This window comes from Cardiocondyla obscurior, linkage group LG13 (assembly GCF_019399895.1).
Source record: "Cardiocondyla obscurior isolate alpha-2009 linkage group LG13, Cobs3.1, whole genome shotgun sequence".
Taxonomy (NCBI): Eukaryota; Metazoa; Arthropoda; class Insecta; order Hymenoptera; family Formicidae; genus Cardiocondyla; species Cardiocondyla obscurior.
This window is the reverse complement of record NC_091876.1, coordinates 5,822,428-5,845,944: the sequence shown is the minus strand read 5'-3', so window position 1 is coordinate 5,845,944 and position 23,517 is coordinate 5,822,428. Positions and strand designations below refer to the sequence as shown.

Sequence of the window (23,517 nt, the reverse complement as noted above, 5' to 3'; positions counted from 1 at the left end):
CGATCATCAATCGGCACCGAGAAAAAAAAAAAAAAAAAAAAAAAAAGAAGCGGCGACACACGTCCCACGTATGCATATGAGAGCGAGATTGCGAGAAAATCGGGGAAGAGCAAGGTCGAGGGAACCGAGAGAAGCCCTTCGCGCGGAGGGTGGGGACGGCGATGCCGCGCGGCTAATTACCTGAAATAACCCATTAGTCCTGTATCCACCGGGAATTACAAGGCAGCTGCTGAGACAGAAAGGGCGCGTCGTCTTTGACGTGTTAATCTCGCCCGAAGGACCGCGCGCTCCTTCCACGGCCCGCTTCCCTTCTTACCCTTGCTCTCTCCCGTTTCCATGAATCAGCACTATCGCGCACCTGAGAAAAATCGCCGGTACGGAACGAGCCGCGATGCAGATCCGCCGAATCGATTATCGGTGTAATAAGCCGTGCCATTTGGGCGTGATCCCGGAACGACTTGCGCTGCGAAAACTCACCGTGCGACAGACATTCACAATATTTATCGAAAACCTCATAAATCGTTTTGCCGTTTAAACCGCGAAGCGACGCTTAATCTGCAACATTTAATATTAACGCAACACTTTTTTTACAACTTTAGTTTTACTTTGTTTCTTTTTTTTTTTTCTTCTTCTTTTTAAATATCAAGTTAGCTCCACTGCCATTTCATTCGGGGATCTTATTTTAAAGCCTTATATTAAAATTATTTCGAGCAGAGATAATTTTCGCCGTGTTTCTCGACGGAAAGGAAGTCCCGCGGAAGAACTGATCGGCAGTGCCTTCGGATAACTGCTTCGTAGAGCTTCGGTGGTTGGGGGCCGCGAAGTGAGAGGAGCAATCACGAACGATTTCATAGCTGTCACCCTCGATGGAGGACTTCGGGTTCCATTTCGAGGTTCCCGGGCCGGGGAGATCCGTGGAATGACGGGGCGCATTCCCCTCTTTGCCTGGGAGGAAGCTTTCCCTCTTGAAAAAAAATTCGGGATACCCGTCGCCGGAGCGGCACGTACCTCGCGCGAACCGATCGATCGGCGGCCGTCCATCTGACGTTTCAATTTTTAATCGTTCGCACGTTACATTGCGCCTCGACGCGCGCAAGAACGGCAAAATGATTCGTGATCTAGAGGGCGAGTCGAATTTCGACCGAATTGAAATATTTTCGCACCTCGATTCATCACGAGATGATTCCCCAAGAGTTCGCCGAAACCTGAGGTTGAAAAAAAAAATACTGCGATTATTCCTGCACTCGATACGTCCGCGAATAAATTTACTTTTTGATCCCGAGGCAAGTGTATGCGACGAAAATAGAGATGCACGATATTACATTGTAAAATGTTCTCATCCGCGCTGGCACACTGTTGGCTATCAATTAACGTGCAACGTTGTAGGTGTCGTTTGTCACGGGAGATCTCTGGAGGATCTCGGAAGATCGGCTCGAAATCGGTTAGTTCCATGTACTTCCCCGACTGCTGCGCCCCGCCTATCCAATTTGCTCGGTAGACGTTGCTCAAAGGACGACTCATTCTCGCCGCGCGTACGAACGATGTCGAAACGGGAACGTTGGAGGGCCGGTATTCTCGAGAGAGGCGTAGAAGCTCGAGTTTACTCGTTTGAGCGCGACGAAAGGGCTCGTTCTTGCGAGCGGCGAGGCTGATGGCGCGAACGATTTTTTCGCCGCGGACGTTTTTTTTTTTTTTTTTTCGCCTCATTGACTTATTTTTGTAATTAAAGCGACCGCCACGGTGGAACGATCGGTGACAAGGTGCGCTGACCGGTTCACCGTTCGCGCGAGGGTCAAGCCGTTTCGATTTTGGCGATCCGAGTCGGCCGTTCGAGCGGTAGACTCTATCGAAGTCGATCGCCTAGTTTGCCTGGGCGGAACGAATTCGCCGTGCAGATCGGCCTGTCAAGTGAAACTGGGGCAAAACATCCGCGTCCCGATTTTATCCGGCCGCGGGGAATCGAGCTGGGATCGGTCACGGCGTGAGAGCTCTCTCGGCTTGTTGTTAAGATCGATAGGATGGATCGATTAAACGACCGATAGAGATCGCGAGTTGGCGCAACGCGCGCGCAAGATACGTAAAAAAAAAAAAAAAGAAAAAAGAAACGATTCTCCGGTGGTTTTGCGATACTTTCATGGGCAAACTATCGCCGATCGACTTCTAGTCGATTTGCCATTTGCGTGAGTGCTCACGTGAAAATTGACTTTCTACGTTGACGGAAGAGCGAAAAAAGAAAAAAAAAAAACGCGACACTGTTATATCCTACATCGTCGCGTACGTGGCCAATCGTAATATCGAATCGAGAGGTTTAAATTAAAATTTAAGCGGCTCGATGCTCTCGTCGGCAAATTATTAAACAAAATTAAAATCAACGAGGAAAGGTTTCATCGTCTGAATAAATTAATATACATATATAGCTACTTTCTACCTTCTGATCTCTGCGCAAACAGTTTAAATGAAAAACATATCTGTTTGTCTCCTTCGAAATTATGATCCGGCGTGTGAACACAAGCGCAGAAAGAAAATCGAGTCAATCGCGAGTGCAATGGCATTTGTACAAATCTGAGCCTTTCGTGAAATTGAAAAATCTCGCGTGAATCCCGCGAGACGGGGGACGGGGACCGCGCGTCAGCGAAAAGCAATCAATCTCGAGTGTCTAGTAAGTTTCACGCCTTGCTCGATTCTCTTTCGCTTGATCTGATCTTCTCAAGGAGTGAAGGAGGACTCACCGTAGCGCGCGAAACAATCAAGGAGCCTGATCCTTCGGTGATGAAATGGTTCGACATTGTCGCGGCGAGAGTCGTTCACGTCGGCCAGGATTCCTGCACGCGTACGTTGCCCGTCGCGTTCCAATCCCTGCAACACACACAAGACGTGCGTCTGAGAGCGATCGGTCGGGTCCTTTTTCGGCCGTGGCTAAGGTGAAGACCGTTTCCGTTCTGGCGAATTAACCGCCGCTCCATCGCGGGAAACATGCCAAATTGATACCAACGAGGCTGCACTTAACTGCTACGGCCAAAAGAAGTCGCGTATCCGATAGAATCGCGACTTGACAAAGGAGGGAAGAAACTTGGCAAAAAGGGAGCATTCCGCATTTAAGCATAAGAATTCGGGGCGCGCTAGGGGCAGCGATAAGAAAAAGGGGAGGGTTTCACATTGAAAGGAAATAACGTTAATCAAATGTCGCATCGTCGTAAGCACTTTCTTAATGATTAAGCGGACGCGAAAGAATCCGTGGAGGTGCGAGCGGGCCGTCGACGCGTGGAGGAATGTAACGCGTGATATATGCGAGTTGACGCGTGAGTCACGCGAGAACGACCGTTATTAAGACACATTTAGAGACACACGTTCCCCTGCCGCTCTTTCGTCCACGCGTGTAATGTAAATCTTACAGCCGTATATTTTCTCTAACGTATAAAGTCTCGCTTGTCCTCTCAACAGATTAACGTTTCCAACGGCAAATCAATTTAATTACGTCGCAATTAATAAACGGACTGTCTTTAACAGACGTTATTAAATAATCATTAAATAATCGTAAATTTCTATTGGCTACTTTCGCGCGTCTAGCCCGTTGGCGCGAGCGACTTGTCTACCGCTTCCTCTACCTCTAAAGATTTCCTTTCGCCGAGTTCGCAGCGGTTACGTCTTATTGCGTTATCAGCCGATAAGCCGCGGGCGCATTCAGGTGAATCGGCTGCGTCTTGAAGCGGGTAACATCGCGTGCGCGTGTCGGGAATGTGTCTACACGCGGGCGTCGCGTGTGCGCGGGACTAATTCGCGAGTTAATTTTATGCAGCGCGACATGCGAGAAGTCGGCGCGACGCGGCGCAACGGCGAACGTCGTGGCTTATCGCCGTCGCGAACGCCGCCTGCGACGTACAATTGCCGGCGTTTCCTCCTCGAGAGCGTCTCCGCGCGCGCGTTTCTATCACCTCCGAGGTGTGAGAATGACGGATGGCCGTAACCAGGTGAGACGAGATAGAGGTAACGCGCTCCACGCCTCGACGAGCGCGTTTCACGCGTCTATCAAGAGTCGTGTCATTAAAGTGGCAATTAGACAGTCGCGAGGAACAGCTTTGACATAATTCGCGCAATGGACTTTCCTTCACTTCGGTAATCGTCCCCGGGTTTTTAATCCGGCAATTCAAGTCGCGGTTGCTGATAATTTCAATAAAACCTTTTTTTTTTTTTCTCCTTGCGCCTCGCGTCTGGTTATTACTTCAGGACGTCTAATTTCAATGATGCAATTTTATAATGCAATATATCGAACAAGGTGTACGCGGCCCGCCGTTCGCGCGAAGGTGAAAATGACGAATGGCCGTAACGAGACGATCTGAGGAGGATAGCGGAGCCGGGACGGTGCCTCCTCTCGTTTCCCTTCATTTACGACGAGGTCACGAATGACACGTGACGACGAGTAATGAGCTTGGTTCGTTACCTGCCGCCGTACGAGGCATTCCACGCCCACGCGTGCAAGAATGTGACGGACGGGGATTGATTTAAGAACTATCGTTAATGTAGAGTCACATGGCGGTGGATTTCAACTGCGCGGTGCACCTCAAACCGGAGGACCTCGTAATAATTCATGCGATCCCTGACAAAAGCGCGAACGTCCAGCGTTCTTTTAAATAGAACGTAAAAAAAAAATTTTTTTTTATTTGTCGTTCCACGCGCGTGCGTATCTTGTAATTTAATTTATTTCAACGACGACGAGAGGAGTACTCGATCGAGCGCGATATAATTAGAGTAAGGGCTGAAGTATGGGCGTACAAATAAGGAGACACGTGTGGAAGAAATAAAAAAAGATGGAGAAAGAGAGAGAGAGAGAAAAAAAATGTGTGGGAGGGAAGGAAGAATCAATTAGAGTTAAGTGACAAAGTGCGTTAAGCAGTTAGAAAAACTGGAGAGGAATATAATGAGTCGGAGTGAACGAAATTTTATCAACCAGATCGAAGAGGTGCGCTCTTGAGAACTATGCTTGCGTTATTCTCGACTACCACGCGTCATCGTCTGCGCATACAGACGTGGCTGGCAAAATTATGGGAGGGAAAAAAAATAAAAATTAACAAGCAAAACTACGATTAAAAAAAATATATTACTTTCTTTAAACGCAAATCATTTTCGTAAATACTCATCAAGTAAAAACATAAATTTTTTTTAGAGGTTCCTGGTAATTTTGAATATTTTTTCGAATACGCCGCGCTTTCAGATATTCTGAATTTTCGCAGTTAATTTCGCGATTTTCTGTTCGCCGTTGGCGTAGGTAGATAAATCCTTCGTGGCAAGATCGTGATAAATTTTCGCGAGGCCCGCGAGGGGGAAAGCAATACCATTAGCTTTCGTTTTGAATGGCGACACGAATTACGTTCAGTTGGGAGAGATTGAACAGTATGAAAAAAGGGTTGCTACCCTCCGCACCGGCGGGCGCGAGCATCGATGGCATTGTTCGAAAAAAATTAACCCGGGATTTTTATTTACTGCCATTCCGACTCTCCTACCCGCCGCCGACTCTGGCCCTCACGGAGGCGCGATGATCGATCGATCCCCGAATTCACATGCGCGCTTTTCGCGGGTAAAGAAAATCAAGGTAAAAAGGATCTCACATGTACCGAATTCGCGGTACTTCGCATGTACAGGTTTCTCTCGTGGATCTTTACGATAAAACTTTGCGAGATAAATTAATAACATTCTTTTTAAATTATCGATATTCGTATTTCGCTAATTAATGAAGATAATTATCGAAATAAACGTCTGAAGAGATCAGAAAACAATATCGATCGTCTCGTTCTCTTCTTTTTGATCCCCATGGCTGCTCGATAGTCATTACGGCACGATTCGCGAGCAATTAAAGCGAAGTGGCAGAAGCAAACAACGATCGGCAAGAGTGCGCAAAGGGAATTAGTATGTACTCTGAAGTTCGAGCCCTTGGCCAGCTCGAACAGAAGGCGGCCGGACCGTAGCAACGCGTGGCACGGTGAGAGCGCGCGACGGGATGGCACTCAAATATTTACCACACCGTGCAAACAACGCCGGTATTGTTCTGCGGTGCTACTATGTGTAAATTTAATCTTCCTCAGCGGCTCAAAAATAAAGGCCCGCGTACAAGGGTGGTGAGCGAGACGCGTGGCGAGAGAAAAAGAGAGAGAGAGAGAGAAAGAAGAGACATCGATGTGTACAGAAAACGCGTGTATCTGCAAATTAAAATTATGCCGTATAAATTATATATATTTTTCGTGACTTAGATATTATATATATATATATAAAAGAACAATTTAATCCAGATTCAGCAGTCGCTAATCTCTAGTTACGCACTTGCGCGCGAATATAAGCCTTAAACTTCAAACCGGAGGTATTTCACAGACGGTTAAACTTATCTCACAAACTTCGCTTCTGCGCCCAACTCGCAGAGACACGGTTGGAGGGATGAAGTCGTTATGGTGGCTCGACGAACGAGGAATTCGCTGACTCGCCGCGCAGCCCGGCCGACGACGGTGACATCTCCATCTCCTCCTCTCCGTCTTTCCCTCCCGCTCTTTTCCCTCCGTCGAAAAAAAAAAAAAAAAAAAAAAAAAAGAAGTCTGGACCGTCCTCTTTCCACGAGTCCTCCTCACAACCGCCCTCCGGTGAGACGACAACGATGACTCTGCCCGCTGTTACGTGCGAGTGGCCCTCTCGGGCTCTTTGTCGGTCTATCGCGAGACACCTGGACGCCGTTCGGCTTATCTTCTTCTCCGCCACCTCGAGGTCATCCAAAGGGTATCCTCGATCTCGCGTCGATCGTAAGAAGCGGAGAGTCCGCTATCGCTGTCACGTCGTATCTCTTGTTACGGCTATTCGGTTGTTGATTCGTGATCGGCCGCAAAGGAAGTCTTAGTTCTCCACATGATACCTGAGATATGAACGCGACATTGTTTTTATATCGCGTCCCCGGTTAATTCTCACCTTAAAGATTCGCCTTAGCAAACTAGTGTTATTTGTCGGCGTCACTCCGGCGTATTTTTGACTATCACGAGAATTTGTAGAGACAATTTCGCTCTGACGTAATTATTCATCTCGAGCATCTCTCGGCGAATAAGTGCACTTTGTTCATTTATTAGAGGAAGGCACGGGGATCTCTGGATTCCGGGTCGCCATATTAGCGGCCACACGTGGCATCGTGAGAATTAATGCACACGGGGGCAATGGGAAAAGAGGGCGGGAGAGAGAGAAAGGGAGATAGAAGACGGTACCGAAGGAATGCCATCACCGAGCCCCACGGTCCACCTAGGAACGTAGCTAATGGGACCACTTAACGTCTCAAGCATCTCACGAAGACACCGGACCTCGCGTCCGTGGCCCGTCTTGCACCTCGACAACGACGCCGGCCCTTTTCCCCGTGGATCCTCCTCAGCGGTCCGCGTGGCGAGTTAATAATCGCCAATATTTATTCCGGATTGGTCACGGCTCGGTCCGGAGAGTGATGAGGAGCGCCGGCTGAAGAATGACGTGACGGCGGGTTCGAGGCCAAAACGGAACGACCCGCGCGCATTGTAACGCCTGAGATTAATATTTACCGTTCACCATCACGTCGCGTCGCCGTCGTCGTCGTCGTCGTCTTCGCGAAGGCTCTCTTCTTCTCGCGAGATCGCGCGCGAAGGGATTTTCTTTCTCTCTCTCTCTCTCCCTCTCTCTCTTTTTTTTTTATCGAGTAAAAGAGGACGGCAACGCGGATAACGCGCCGAACGTATGTCTTGGCGTCCCAACAGTTCGCGGGATAATATATCGCTGCCGCGCGGATTATCGCGCCCGGTCGACCATTTTAAAATCAACACATGCCGCGGTTGAAGACCGAGCGGTCGAACGAAGTGCCATTAGGCGAGGTAACGTGTAATATAAAATCGTACTTTCGTTAACGCAAAATTATACGCACTCGGGAATTATCAGAGGAAGATCAAGATCCCAATTAAATTTAGTTAATAATAAACGGATTACCGCCGATCGCAGTCTGAAATTTTTTTTTTCCGTGATAAGCCACGGAGTTGCTGCAGCCAGCTGACCGGAACAGCGCGAAGCGTTATTAAACGACGTTATTAAGCGAATTAACTGAAACGTTAGCGGGAACTGTTCGTGGATCGGCCTAACGGACGCTCAATCCACGATTAAGTCGGCGGAGGCTAATGAGCGTTGAGACTTAACGCCAGATTACTGACTTAATCCTTTTGACGAGCGATTCGCGTGTCTACACGAACGTCACGTTACTTAATATACATCTATATCTACGCGCGTCTAGATAAGATAAGGTCTCGTCCTGTCACAACCGTTCATCGGTGATTATTGATCTTGTCGATCACATAGCGATTACCTTCGACACTCGTGCGAAAACAAATACAGAGAAATTAATTATAATTATAATTGTGGCTCACCTCAAATTGTTCGATGTATAAATATTTTATACATTATATATTTTTAATAAATTTTAAATTACTGCGTTACCTCGGTTGACGTCACTCGAAAATATGTATATCTACAGATAGGTTCAAACTGGTTTCGCTTTGATCCCTCGGAAAGACGCGATGAGAACAGGCCGGATGAGTTCAACCGAGGCGCGGCTCGCAAAAAGAGAGCGAGCGACAAGTCCGAATCCGTTAATTATCTTCCCGAGTTACTGTTTCAGGATGAAAGGGAAGGGGTGGATTTAGGTGATACGGCAATGTCGTTTGTACAGACCGTCGTAGGGGGGCGAGAGGGAGGGACACCCGGAGACGCGGGGGCGAGGAACAAAAGGAAGGCGAGGATGAATCGCCTCCGGAGAGCGCACGGGACAAATGGGGACATTAAGTCGCTTTTGCCGCTTGGGGACCAAGCGCTACTGGTACCTCGGTGTTCGCTTAACTTGACCTTATAACGCAACTTCGCTCTTTCCCTCCCTTGCCCGGCGTGTACGAAATTCCCTGGTCGTGTTTTGCACGCATACGAGCCTCCCGCGACGTGCGAGTCGTTGTCATCTTCGCGTTTATCAGCGTGTTAAATCGCGACTCTGCCAAACGCGCACACACACGCGCACACACAGACGTGCACCGTGCACGCGGATAGGTACACGACGTCTATCTCGATCTACAGCTTCTGTCGCATTTCAAAGTCGGCATTTGACTTCTGCTCCTTGGACGTTCTAAGTCAACGCTGCCATACGTTTCACGCTGACCCCGTCTTATTGTAAAGATGCTCAGCGTCGGCTCGAGGAACGGCGATACTATTAGAAAGCTGGCGTTTCAATCTGTAATAAATCTAAAACTCAACGTCTTCCTGCGCGCAGCGGCGAATAGCGGATTCCGCCGTTATCGTTGGTTTTATCGTACCAATTCACGATACGCCGCGCTTCCGCGCATTGACACGTGTCACGGAGTCGTTTATGATGAGGCTTGTTTACACATATCCGCGTTGCACCGCGATGAACATCGTAACGATCGTTGCTAACTTCCGGCGGAAATGTAGAAGCACCGTGACTGGCCCGGCCGATCTCATCGATCTATATACCTTTCCTGATAGAAGTCGAACCAGTTTCCCACGTTACACGTCGCACTTTTTTTTTTCAAAATAAAATAAATCAATAAAAAACACTTACGCTAATGGGCGTCACAGGTTTACGTTACGATCCCGCGATCTCAACTGCCTAACAATCAGTTAAAAAAAAAAAAACTCTTCCATTATTACAATCTTTCCGCATTGTTACTATTTAATTAATCGATTAAAGTACAAATCTAATAAACGTTGATAAAGGTAACGATAAAAATTGCTCTCAAAGTTACCCGCGTTAGAAAAGAGTAAAGAAATGGAAAAACAAAAGGCGTTTCTGCTTTTCCTTTCGTTTCTTTTATTAGACTCGGGAGTTAATAGGGTTATCAAGATGTTTCTGCTCCGAGCGATTAAACAAGGCTCTGGCAAATGAGATAAGTTTCCGCACACCCGTTAGATGGTAGCGCAAGGCCACAGTATGGTTTTCTCGGGGGTAGGAGCGAGGACCTGTCACATTACGGAGTGGAATTTATGCCCGATGCCCAGCGGCGTGACAAGTTGCCTCTGATGAACGGCCCCACCGCGAACTCTGGCCCTCCACAACGAGGATAAGAAGAAGGTGGGAAGCGGGAGGAAAGGCCAGGGAAAAAAAAAAAAAAAAAAATACCGAGCGAGAAAGAGAGCGAGTCCTTAGCACGCTCGCGCCTATCCCTGGCCCTTTCTCTAAATCTCATCGAATTCTTCCCGTGATTTTTATCGCTCACCCTTTGCCCTCACAATTTACCGTACCCTGCAAATTCAAATTGGAGAGACCGCAAGTAAGGGACGATCCCTCCGTATAATTGTGCAATTTGGCGAACTTCTCGATGCGACGTAACTGCGCTTCAAGAACTCGAAAACAAAGTACTCGTTTAGTACTTCGAAAATAAACCTCAACGCGAAAACTGGTTACGTTTTCTGTGACGTTAACGTTTTTTGATTTTAATATTTTAATCAACAACTTAATCTTTAACAATTAACATTTTATTTTTTATTTGTATTTTTATTTTTATTTTGTTTCACGTTTTCCTTCTGTTTTTTTTCTTTTCTAATTGAGGAATTGAAGAAAATTGAATCGGTTGTTCGTTTCTGGAAATGCAGTGCGCCGTTCCGAGAGCGAACGAAAAAGAACGCGGCGGGGAGAGAAAAATGCAGAAAAGATTGTTCCGTGTAAGTTCTTTAATTACCGTTGCCACACGAGTCAGCGTATGCAAGCGTTTCACGCTCGGCGAACGGCATCACTTTCTGCGAAGTTCGCGCGTTGACGTGGGTGGAGGTGACCGTAGGACGGCGGCCCTTCCCCCCTTCACGGGACCAGGGGGTCACCGTTGCGGTCCCCGCACGCGAAACGTGGGGCTTAAAAATCTCATACGATTTTAACGCCCCACGCAAGAAGTCGTTCCTCGCGCACGGCTCGCCGGTGATAAACACGCCAAGTTACGATTTCTCGGAGCTCGGCGCGCTGTGTGCGAGCGACGGCGGTTATTAGCGACGACGGTGGTTTCGTACGAGACGTCCACTCTGCAAACTTCGTAGCTCGATGGATTTAAGTGAGACGCGAAGCGACGAGACAAACAGCGATTAGATTTTAACTCGAACTTCAATGTACAATATTCGCTTGAAGAACGCAAAGTAATCGAGCGACGCCTATCCTCCACCGTAAATTCTGTTAAGTTTAATGGAAATTTTTTTTTTTATTACCACTCGTATGAACATATTGTGAAGTAAGTTCTGATGTACATATTTTTTCGAATATGTCAAGCAGAACGTGATAAAAGATCTGTTCAACAGACTTTGTTTCGGCTCTTGTCGGTCGGGCATACGGGATGCACGTGGAGTAATGGAAAACAGCAATTACACGGTTCGTCACACGTGTCGTACATAACTTTTCTTAAATGTAGATAGAGATTCTTACCGGTAGGCACATTTCGAGAACAGTTTCTCAAAATTCTGCGCGTTTTCTCACTTAGATCTTTTTTCTTTTTTTTTTTTCTATATTCCCAATTATTTTTTACATAAAAAAATTAATGCCACGTGTAATTATACTTGTCGACACGTTCCTCGTAAGATTCGCGCGCACGTCGTTTCAGCACGCGGTAAACTCGTGCCACATTGTTGGGACGGTATACCCTTCAAATTATCCTGGGAGTTTCACCGCTGCCTTCCACAAAGCCGACAGCTTTTACGGCGACTCGAATTTCCGCGAACGAATACTATTGGAGTACACGTGATTACGATACAAAACACGCCGGCGCATGTTTGTCAGCTGAACTTCACTTGCGAAACACGTTCGAAAGCAATCACTTTGGAATTTTGATGAAAATAATTTAACGCTCCTACATGTAATTACATAACGCAAATATCACATTTTGCCGCGTTATTTGATTTATTTAAAATTAAAGCACCAATAATACCTGAACTTTTGCTCTAACAAATTCTGATCCGAAAGTTATAATTAGATATCAAAAAGAAAGCAACCAAAGTTAAAAGAAAAAAAAAAAAAAAAGAAAGAAAGAAATTAGTTAAAATAGTTTCTCTTATCGCCTGGAGTAGAACATTCCCTTCAGCTTTCACGATTCTCCCTAGATATTTTTATCCTCTTGCGTGAATATATTTGTCGTGTAAAAAAAGAAAAAAAAAAAAAAAAAGAAATTTATATATATGCTCGATTACGGTATCGGGCGAAATCGACGCCTCTCCGGGCAACGAGGAACGAAGATTCGGGGCCGCGTATAATTTTCTACCTTCCGGACTGCGGCGTGTGTCACCGCGGGAATCACCATGGCGAATCCCACAGCGCGTGTATATCATTTTTACAGCCGCGACACTGTTATGGCGCTATCGAAGTTACGACCGCGCGAGGATCGAAAACGTCGAATGGGACGAGAAGGTAGGGGAGGGAAAACGAATTCGATAACGCAGCCAGTAACTTGTACCCGATATCGCTATTCGCGAAATAGTGCGTACGTGAACTGCATCCGCATCGATTGTCGGCGGCGGATATACCGCGGCGTAAACTTCCGTTTCGAGAGATTTTTCACCGATCTTTCGTCGTTCCTAAGCGCGAGTCGTCGCAGCGAAATCACTCTCCCATTCTCTATTAAATTTCCTAACACTTTTATAATCTCACGGGGAAATTTTTTGTCAAAAAGTTCTCCGGATTTCCATTAGGCATAATTGCAGGAATGTAAAAATCTTACGCACGAAAAAAATTTGAATTATCTTAAAATATCTTGCTGATATCTTAATGGCGTAGATATGCAATCGGGTTGCCTTTTCAAACTTGTCGCACGAGCGTCATAATGGCTCGCCTCGGCGATTGTCCACCCTATCGCACGTCCGTTTCATCACATAATACATTACGCAGAAGTTGCACCGATCGGTACTCAACTCATCGGAGGAGGAATACATTCCCGATAATTTTTGCGAAACTGTTAAACGAATTGGCTGACAATTATTAGCGAGGTTATTAAAAAAAAAAAAAGAGAAAGAGAGGAAAAAAAAAATTTGTTTATTCGCCGCTCACATTTTTTTATTTCTGGGTCTTCCGTAACGTCAGAAATTCGAATGACTTTTGCAAGGAGTTTAATAAAAGTGAGCTGTAAAATTCCGAGGCCAATTAAATTTTCCTTTTGTCGCAAATTCAGCGCTTAGCTGGTTAATCCCGATTGTGCAACCCCGCCTTCGTGCTCCAACGAAGATCCACGAGCGAAATGAAATCGAGCTCTATCGGAGGAAAAAAAAAAAAAAAAAAGGGAAAATAAATAAAACGTATTCCGACATATTCCGGGGATACGAAACTGCTCGCGCGGTGAAACCAGGCGAGCCATGGAAACGTGGGATCGTGGGAGAGAAGCTTGCACGGCGTAAGCGCAGGTGCTCGGCCATTGGTCGGCATGGATGCAACGAGAGATCGCGGAGGTGTAGGTGGGATAGGAGTTTATGTCCGCTTCTCTTCTTCTTCTCTCTCTCTCTCTCTCCCCATTTTTCTCCCTCCCAAAGGGAGATAGGAGAGCGAGTTACTGACTCATTGTACGCGCACGCGATCGGAATCGACGCGGACTCGTTATCGCGGCCGTTCGCGTTTTCCATTCGAAAATTTCGTTTTCCGCTCGGATACGATATCGACACCGGGTATCTGTCGACCGGGGGGGTATGCTCGCCGCACAGCTTCGCTGGGGTTCGCAGTGAGCGCCAAGAGAACTGCTCTGCATCCGGGATCCAGGTCGAGCGGCCTCTTTTACGAGGCTATTTTTATCTAAACGCATCTACGCCTCCCTACCTCCACGGGAATTTGAAATAAAATCGACGCGATAACGAGAGCGCTAATACCCGGGATCCATCCTCGGATCAAAAATTTTGCTCGCAGGAATTGCGCGCAAGAGAATCGAGAACAAAAGCCCCCCTGCCCCCGGTAATCGATTAGCGGAACCTCTTCGAAAAAAAAGCACTTTTTGTCACTGCATAAAAAGTACTTTAGGTAAAAGATAGAATAATGAGAATTTAATTCAGCAAAAATGTGAGGAAATAAAAGTATAACACGCTGGAGAAAAATTAGTTGTTGAGTTATTCAACTCAAACAGTCAGGACAATGAACTATAAAGTAATTTTTAATAAGAAGCGCATCACTCGCGGGCTAATTAACATTGCGATTCGAAAATTGCTACAGGCGGTTAATTCGTTATGCGGTTTATTCTTAGATATATTCTATCGCGTAGCACCTAACCCTTGCGTGAATGTAATGTTATCTCGCGATATTCCCGAGCGCAGAAATTATCGAGGAAATAGATCTGCGAAAGAGTTTGCACGGATACAAATAGCCGACGCGTCGAAACGTCATTATTTTCCTATCCGCATTTTTCCAATCTCACTTTTAATTTTTGACAAGCATTAAGACAGATGGGACTGATAGGTACCGACAGACAAAATGGCTGTGAGCTGCCGCGCCAGGATCAGGAGGATCAGCACTCCGAGGAATGGTTCCCCCCCGTAGCGAAGGACGGCGGACTTCAAAGGCTTCGGAGACTTCATCATCGATACCAGGTCCTGATCACTGCCGGCAGATTAGACGAGCACCCATCCCTTCTCCTCCTTTTCCTTCCCCTCGTTTCTTTCGATCATCCGCGCGAGGATATAAGCTCATCGATCCTCTCATTGTCGACATTTTTGAAATTCTTTTCGAACCTCGCAATTTTTTTTCTAATATGATACGTTTAAAATTGGGACGGCTAAACCCCCCCTTTAAATCCATAATTATTAATTCACTTAGCTTCGTATTAATTTCACAGCAATTTAATATCTAATGATATTTTATTCAATTATTGAGCTGCAAACGATAGTTAATGCGTAGTGTAAATTTTATTACGTGCATTGAACATGTACGTAGGATGTCAGTTAGAGTAGCATAAAAGGCGGGACCCCTCTTGGCTTAAATGCGAGCCTACGGTAAAATTTATTGCACGGCACGTTTCGCCAGCGAAGGTTTCCGGGAAACACGATTGCCTGGCGAACCGCAACTCGCATACGGAAATAAGTAGGAACCGAGCAGAAACGAAGGGCGAGAGGTAGAAGAAGAAGAAGCGGCTTCCACTGCGAAGTCTTTCGCGGAAGTTGGCAAAAGAAGATGGGGAAAGTTTTCATTTGCGGGCTGCCTCTGAGGTCGGGGCCAATGGCGGTCTTAAATCGTTCGCAATTGAGAGGCGTCGGAATCGTTCTTCCCTCTCCTTGCGAGGAGTCGCCGGAAGTCGGCCAGCTGAAGAACAACCTGTTGACCCCGCCGCGATCGTCGCGAAAATAAGTCATTTCGCGAATTCATCCGAGCCGATTTTTATAGAAACGCGCCCGTGTTCCCTACTCAGTTCTTTGATCGCACAAAGAACTCTAGGATTTTTAGCATTTAAATTTAATCGGAGGGTCTTTTCAAACGTGCGCTATTTGCGATACTGATATCATAATTACGATACGGCCGACGATGCCTATGTACCGTAATTATGCCCGGATAGACATTACGTTCTATATATACGATCCTCATTATTATTCTTCTTATATAAGAGTCTCTCGCATTGGGAGGGCCATATTTCTCTCAACACGTTGCGGATGATTAAGATTGATGGCTGACTAAACTCGCCAGGTGTGTGCCGGTTGAGATGATTCATTCCAAAAAGTATAACGTAATATTTTAGGAGAAAAAGAAAACGTCCCGACGACATACGTAGCATAGTATCGTGCAAATAATTATAGAATTACACAAGAGCCTGCGAGAGTCAAATTTAATATAATTTTTTAATTTATCTGTTACAGATCGAGGTAAACTCCACTGCTGTGCATCGTTCAGTGAAAAAAAAGTGCCGCACGCCGATAACACATTATACGAACCGCAGCCGGTTCGTCGGTCGTACCGGGAGTGCCGCTAGTAACCGGCGTTTTTTTTTTGACGATTATTTTTTTTTACGGGAGTGCCGAAAAATATCTCGCGAACGTCTTAGATAATTTTCGCGATAGAAATTCATCCGGTCGCGTTCGCGAGTATCTTGTGCGCGGAAGGATGGCTCGTCACGTCCCATCTGAGAGGAGGAGCAGGCCTCGGATAGGCATCCTGCATCGGCGGAGCAACTTTTAGGTGAGAATTAATTTTTTTTTTTTTATTTGTCATTTTATTAACTTTATTTTTATTTATTTTTATTAAAAAATCAAATACATACGCGTAATTTTTTTTGTTTAAACGTTAACTATTTTTAGCACGTCTACATTAATATTTTTAATTTTATGTTACAGTCACCGGCAGAACTCTACCACTCCGCTGAGTTCATGCAGATTGGTAAGTCGCATAATTTTGTTTTCGTAGTTCTTTTATAAAATTCATATATCATTGTTTGAAGATATTTGAGATATATATATGTTAGAGAAATTTTTACGAAAGACGCGTAGCTATTCGAAAAAAAAAAAACTTTAATCGTTCAACCTTCAAAGTAGATTACATAAAGTTTTACGCAGATGTGTGGCTGGGTGTGCGATTTCCGGTTGAATTTCCGTTCTTAACCAAGTTCCGTCGACGTTGTTTATTGGCAGTCAACGTGAAATACGATTTACGAAAGAGTTCTGCCAAATAATCACTTGGCAAAATAAAAATCGAGATTTACGTTTCGTTTAAATTCGCGAACTTTGTACAACTTTATTTCTGCAATTAATAATGCGCGTAAAAATGCGATGAAAAGGTATCTCAGCTTAACGAATTTATAAGGTGCGAGAAAACGCAGGAAATTCAGAAACCCATAGCCCCTCCCTCCCACTTGGGGTTGAGAAAATCGTGAGAACGGTAACGAATTTTTAAGGCACCGTGCAATTCCGTGAAATATCTTTACACCTCGCGAGGAATGACGCTGCGATATTATACATGGACCGCTCTCCGGTCATCGTCGACTCATTTAGCCGACAAATGATCGGCTCTCGTTGCGAGACACACGCCCGGGTTTTCTCCTTGTTGAAACAATGACGTAGGGAATCCGTCCGAGATCGTTCTCGACGTTACGGATGAGCATCGACGATTTTCCGGTGCGGCCCTTTTGAACCGTCTATTACGAGGTTTCTCCATTATCTTATTTTTTTATTATTTTATTTTTTTTTCCCTTTTCTTTTCTTTTCGGTGGAAGCCCGGGCCACGTATACAGCTTCATCGTAGATCTTGAACCGGGCGTACTGAATCGCGGCGCTCGCGTGAGAATCGCATAAAAGACCTCCGCGTATTCATAACCGCGATCGAGCGGGTACTCGAGCACCCCCGGGCACTCCAAATCGGCGGAGCCAGCGATATTTCGATGCATGCGCGTGCATGGAGCGCACGGAATATATATCTATATATATTTTTTTTTTTTGTATCTTCCCCTGACAAGATATCGCCGCTCGATCGCTCTCCTCCGGAGAACGGCGAAAGCGAAATAACGTGCAAAAAGGTCTACGCGGAAAATACCATTCGTACAATTTATCAGTATTATTTATTACTAGATGTAGCATTTTAATTCGCTCAACGATCAATCATGACATTGTTCCCGAGTGTCGTGACGTCGATTGTTTTAATCGCGGACTCGCGCAAACGAGATACACGTGAGTCACGGTCGAGTTACGAGTTGTCGTTATTAACGTCGGTGGCGAGCCGATCGACAAACTTATTCCAGCGCGGTCGACGTGCGACCGTAATTAATCACTCGATACGGGAGATTACGATTACGACAACAAATAAAATCGGCCAGACACTTCGCGCGCAGAGAGTCTGTCGAAGACGCCGAGGATGTAAATAAAAAAAAAAAGAAAAAAAAACAGCCACGCGGAGATAAATATCTCGCAATTAGCGAAGCGTGACTGAGTGACGAGTGACAGTACGCGAGAGATCGAAGCGATCGATTTTCAAGCGTCATTAAGGCCGGTCCACCGCCGTGAATGAGGAGGAAGGCGCGAGGCGGGGAGGAAAATCGGAACCGTGATCTCCGGCGGCGCGTCCAGCCTGGAAACTGATAAATTGCGACTTCCGCCTGCGTTTCGATCGTGTACCACGTAATTTCCTGCAGAGGAGCCGCCCTGATAGGCGCGCGCGGGAGGACGTAGAAGAGGAGGCGGCGACGGCAGAGACGGAGGGAAGCGGGCGAGGGCCGCGGGGGGGCGAGGACGGAACGGGGATGGGACGGGAACCAACGGCGATCGGAAATTGGCCCGATGACATTGATTAAAGCGTTTAGCGAGAGGCGACAATGTCGTAATTATTAATTGGTGACGACGCCACACCGAGAGATTCCCGATCGCGATAGATGACGTTGAAATACGCTTGCTTAGGAAATTGGAGTCTACAAATGACCGACGCGAAGAATTCGAATTTGTTAAACGAACTATGACGTGGCCACCTCGAGTGACTTTTGCCCTGCGATTGAGATTCGTATCGCCTTTGTGCGTGAAAGTAACGCTGCCTCTTCCGAGTGCGAATTAGGGTATTAGTCCGCGATTATTGTTAAGTCTCTGTTATTACGCTGTGTATCAGCGACATGTAATTCCGCTGCGTCGTCACATTACGATACATTATTACGGCGACGTGTGTCATCTCACACGCAGTATTAACGCAACGCAGTATTAGCGTCGTTTTAGTAAAATATCTCTTAAGCGAGTAAAGATTAAAACGAGATAGAGAAGCATGTCAAATCGTTCGAAATCGTTTTGATAGTATATTAGATACGTTCTAACACGTAAGATTTATTCTCCCTAAAATTCGCCTAAGATTCGATACCAACGTAATCGCAATCGGGTTGGATCTCGGTTCTCGTCGTCACTGTCGTCCGCTGTCGTGTAAGTTTCTTCCTGTTGTCCGGCACCGATGATACGCGAGGGATCGATCCGATGGAATGCCGCTGCAGAAATAATATCGACTATCCGACCGACTAAAAGGAAAAGAGAGAAATAGACGGAGACGCAGAAAGATGCACGCGCGGCGAAGAAAGAGAGAGACAGGACGCGCGGCAACGAGAAAAAAAAAAATTCTCTCGAGGAGAAGCGGGGAGGGGAAAGAGGGAAAGATGGAAGAAAACGAGCGGAGAAGAAGCCGTCGAGTCATCGGGCAAACGAGCCGATATTTTCGCACCTCGCTCGACCGGACGGATGGACGGACGCTCAGGTAAGAAGAAGAGAAGGAGGAGACGCGAGAGACCAGGGGAGGAGGCCGCAATGAATTTTGCGCTACCTGAAGACGAGGGCGAAGGAGGAACGGCGGAGGCGCGCGAGAGGAGACGACGCACGGTGGTAAAAAATAAAAGGACCACGACGACTACCGGGGAGGGAAGCTGTTCTCGCGTCCGTGGCGAAGACGAAGGAAGAGGAAGAGCACCGGGCCGGGGGATGCGAAGGATAGGCGAGAACGGGGGAGACGGAGAGGCCAACGTCGGCGATGGAGACCGGGGCCCGATTTATTGGCGAGTTTAAAAGAACTCGGACCCTCGACATAACTCAGCATTCGCCTGATGTTGACTGAGTGGCCGACTCGCTCCGCGCGAGGCCATAGGCGCGGATAGGCGCAACGTTACCTGGCCTGTCAGCTTCGGTTATCGTCAGGCACCTCGTCTGCCAATCAAAGAGCATTCACCGGTACTAAGTGGCTCGGCTTAATTAAGCGCGGGAACGAGACATCGTAACGCCGGTGTACGTGCGAGCGAGAACGGGCCGGCCCGTTCGTTCTTTCTCCTCGGGTCGTTGCGTCGTGAAAAAAATATATTTCCTTGCCGGGCCGCGAGCGTCGCGAACAACGTCCTCGGGAAATCAGGATGATACGGCTCGTTTTTGAGGCTTCCGACCGGCGCGTCGCTCTCGGCAGAAAAATCCGTACAACCTTGAATACGTCCGAAGTGACAAACTACTTAGGATGTAAAAGGCCCGTGTTTGACCCTGAGTTTGACAAACTCTTAAAAAATTAGTCAACGAGTTTTTCTTTTGTTAACGTCCGCCATATGGCGCGGTAACATGTCACGCTAGCACGAAATGTTTGATGAAATTATTTCATTTCAATTAAACTTGAGTTGTAATTAAGAAATTGTTTTTTTTTTTTTTTTTAAATTTAACGAATATAAAAATATATGTTCAAAAATCCGGCTATAATAACACTTGAAAAATTACGTTTACACGCGCCTACGCGTTATAACACGCCGGCCAGAAGTCGAAAGCGATAAATCAGTATGATTCGCGCTTCTCGCGTGCACCGAGGGAATAACTGCCGCCTAATCCGGCGTGTCATTCGATCGTGCGGCGCAATAAAGTCGAATGACGAGCCAATAAAATATTTATGGAATCGTATGCAAGCACGGGAACGTGCGCTCACCCCTGCGTTTCCCCCCCTGGTGGTTACACGATGTTTACCCCACGACAACCGCCCCCGCTGCCCCCTCGGGGGCTGCGCTCTCCGACTGTTCGCGCAAATATACGTATTGTGTCGTGGTGAGTAGGCGCGCGAGGAGAAACACTCGCCGAAAAATCCCCCAATGCTGTCGCCCCCCCAGACGTCTCTCGATCGAGATCACTGCGTATCATTTTTTTGCACGTTGTCCCGGTTCAACAAGGCCCGTGGGGCCGAGAAAAATCATCACCCCAAATGTCCCTCGCCCGAGGACGCAAGCAAATCAATTTGCACCGTTTGTTACCCCAATTTTGATATTTAAAGCCCTCGCATTTGTGCCATTTTTTTTTTAACGTCTCCTTTAATATTTTATTACAATTCACGGACGCAAATTGTCTACGCGGTTTCTAACTAACGCGAATAAATACTTTGTTTCAACGCGGTCGTAAATTTTTATTGTCGCTACTACAACGAGATCGAAAGATGTATTTTGTGCACGAGTGCGCGAATGAACCATTCGCGGATTAAAATACTTCTCCTAAAAGTTGATTGACGCGCCGAGGTGTCGTCCCTTTCAGTTTGCGCGGTGCACTCGCAAAAGCAGGCTTAATCGAACGGCAGTTTCGGTCGACGACTGTAGGAGAGAACGAAACGATTCCTAGATCCTTCGGCACCATCTACGACAAGTAACCCTCGTACGGTAACGCAGCTGGAACCCGAAATCCCTCCTTTTTGCACAGCTGCCCTAAGGATTCCTGGCAGCGTAAAGCTACCCCGACGAAGCACCCCACCGAGACAAATGTGGATACGCAGTTAAGTTCCCTTTCTCTCTTTCTCTCGCCCGTTCTTCTTTCTCTCAACACGGTCACGCTGAACATCGTTAATCCTTTCTCGATCACGCGTTTGCGTCGGTCATAGACCGAACGTACACCTCTTCGGGAAGCGCATTAAAATCTCGTTGAGCGTCGAGGACAAGGGGATCTCATAGAATCGTCACCCTTTCGCGACGCGAACGCGCACGCCACATGATACTAATAAAAATCAAAATATCGCATTGTAAGCTCGGTACGACGATTTACTTAGCGAATTTCGATTATTTGTTTCTTCGTTTTTATTTTTTTTTTTTTTTCTGTGCGACCGCGCGGTGCCAAAGAAAGAAAGGGTCCGCGCCAGCGACGAGGGCACCGCTGATGAAGGGATCGATAAGAAGACGAGGCGATATGTCCGGAGGTATCCATTAGAGAGTTAACGCGTCTATTAAAGTGTTAAAAGAGAGGCCACGATGTGACATCTGGATTTGACCTGTCGAACTTTTCGACAAAGATATCTATCGCGCATCAAACTCATCTCTATAACGAGAACCGATGATTCTGCACGCGTTTCCCTCTTCCCGACGCTCATACATTATTTCAGAGACAATTAGGAAAACAGTCGTCGCGTGTCAGACTAGATAAGAAAGCGAGCCTTCGACCGAAGCTGGACTAAATTCTTCTTTTTTTTTTTTTTTTATTTCACGAGGTCTTGTTTTGCGATTTAATTCTTACTTAGCGTAGTCTCAGGTAACGTCTTTAAAATTGGTGAACGCCGCTACATTGTGTCAGCGAAGATGAGAAGGTGAATTTTTTTGCAACAATGCGATACGCCGCGGGCAGTGTTTAAACGAGCACAAATAACCATAATGAGGTTGCCACGAAAATTCTGTTCAAAATTCAGAGCGAGCATCCGTAAATGCGCGTGCATCCCGAAGACGAACGTTCTCAGAAGGATAAACTCTAATGTATGCAAATCCCTAGTGCGGTCGAAATGCAAGAAAGTAGCCGAAACACGGCATTCGCGGAATCGATTCATAACTCGGTGACCATGGACAGGATGCATCGTTAATAGCTGTGGCCCTTTATACAGGGTGTCCGAAAAATTATGATCGATAACGAGGATGCGTTCTGGGAGCCCTTTTCGCTCGCGGGGGAACGGAAATTATTTATTACGTATCTTTTCTTTAATTTAAATTTAATTAATCCTTTTGATATTTTGCGACTTTCTTAGAAGAGAATATAAATCGTGTTATAAGTTACTAAATTCCAGAAGTATAACATTTTTTATTTTTATTTATTCTTTTTTTAATTATTAAAATCCAGTGACCACAGTTTGTGCTATTTAATTAAATTCATATGAATGCCGGGAAAAAAAGAAAAAAAAAAGAAGACGTAAAATGTAACGCAAAGAAAAAACTGGAGGCGCTGGATAGTGACGCGATCAACCGCTATGTTTGTTTTGGTTATCTGAGACAAATTTGCTGCTTGTAAACGGCACCGAAGGGTCGCTTGACAAACTGAGGGTGTTTCTGGAAGCTCTAGACACGAGTACGTAGCATACACGGATAACTTTTAGGCGTGTAGACGGTAGATCTCGCTCCGGTGTCCGGCCGAAACGAGTCCTAGAGACTTTTTCTCCGATTTTTCTCCTCCTCCCCCCCGTTCTCTCCCTCGCACGCATCTCTCTCTTTCTCTCTCTTCCTTCGAGCGGCCCTCGTAAAACTTGGTCGACTTTTCCCGGCAGTCCGGCATTGACTTTTTCGTGGACGACGGGGAAAAGCACCGTACTTCTGGACTTCAGGAAGCTCTGGGTGGTTATTTATTTCGGTCGCCATCGAACGTCCAATGTTATGTGGCGTTCCATTCACGGGAGAATTTACTGCCGATGATCGCTTCCGCGTAGCGAGAGATATATACGTTGTACCGTTCTTACGAAGGAACTTACATTCCAAATATTAGCGCGCGATAAAGCAAAAAGTAACGTTTTCAAAGAATTTGACAAACGGAACGAGACGCTCCGTTTCAATTTCGTACCGAGCACACGTCCAGATATGACTGTAATACGGCATAATTTATAACGCAATAAATATCATTTCCCCATATTAAGAAAATTAATGTTCCCGCCGAGAGGAAGGAGGGCGCTGTGCCGCATTGTAAGGAAAAATACATCGCGCAATAATAAATAGATAATTAACGATCGCGGGCACAAGTGCACGGTGAAAATCACACGAGATATATATCGCGATCATTAAGCGCGCGATGGGAGAATAATATGTATTAATTAGCGGACTTTAACGCTCCGATGCTTTCCCT

At 46.3% G+C, this 23,517-nt stretch overlaps 1 protein-coding gene across 9 annotated transcripts in view; it reads right to left on the bottom strand.

The window, feature by feature from the left end:
- Soxn (SRY-box transcription factor soxNeuro) overlaps positions 1-23,517 on the bottom strand; it is a 252,806-nt gene that overhangs the window by 12,967 nt on the left and 216,322 nt on the right. For 2 of the 9 annotated variants that reach the window (XR_011546553.1, XR_011546552.1), the window contains exon 3: positions 2,730-2,856. The exons of 5 other annotated variants lie outside the window; for them this stretch is intronic. The gene's annotated coding sequence lies outside the window, so the exon portion shown is untranslated. Of the gene's footprint in view, positions 1-2,729; positions 2,857-23,517 lie in introns of those variants that run through there. 2 more of the 9 variants (XR_011546558.1, XR_011546554.1) reach the window with 2 other exon arrangements.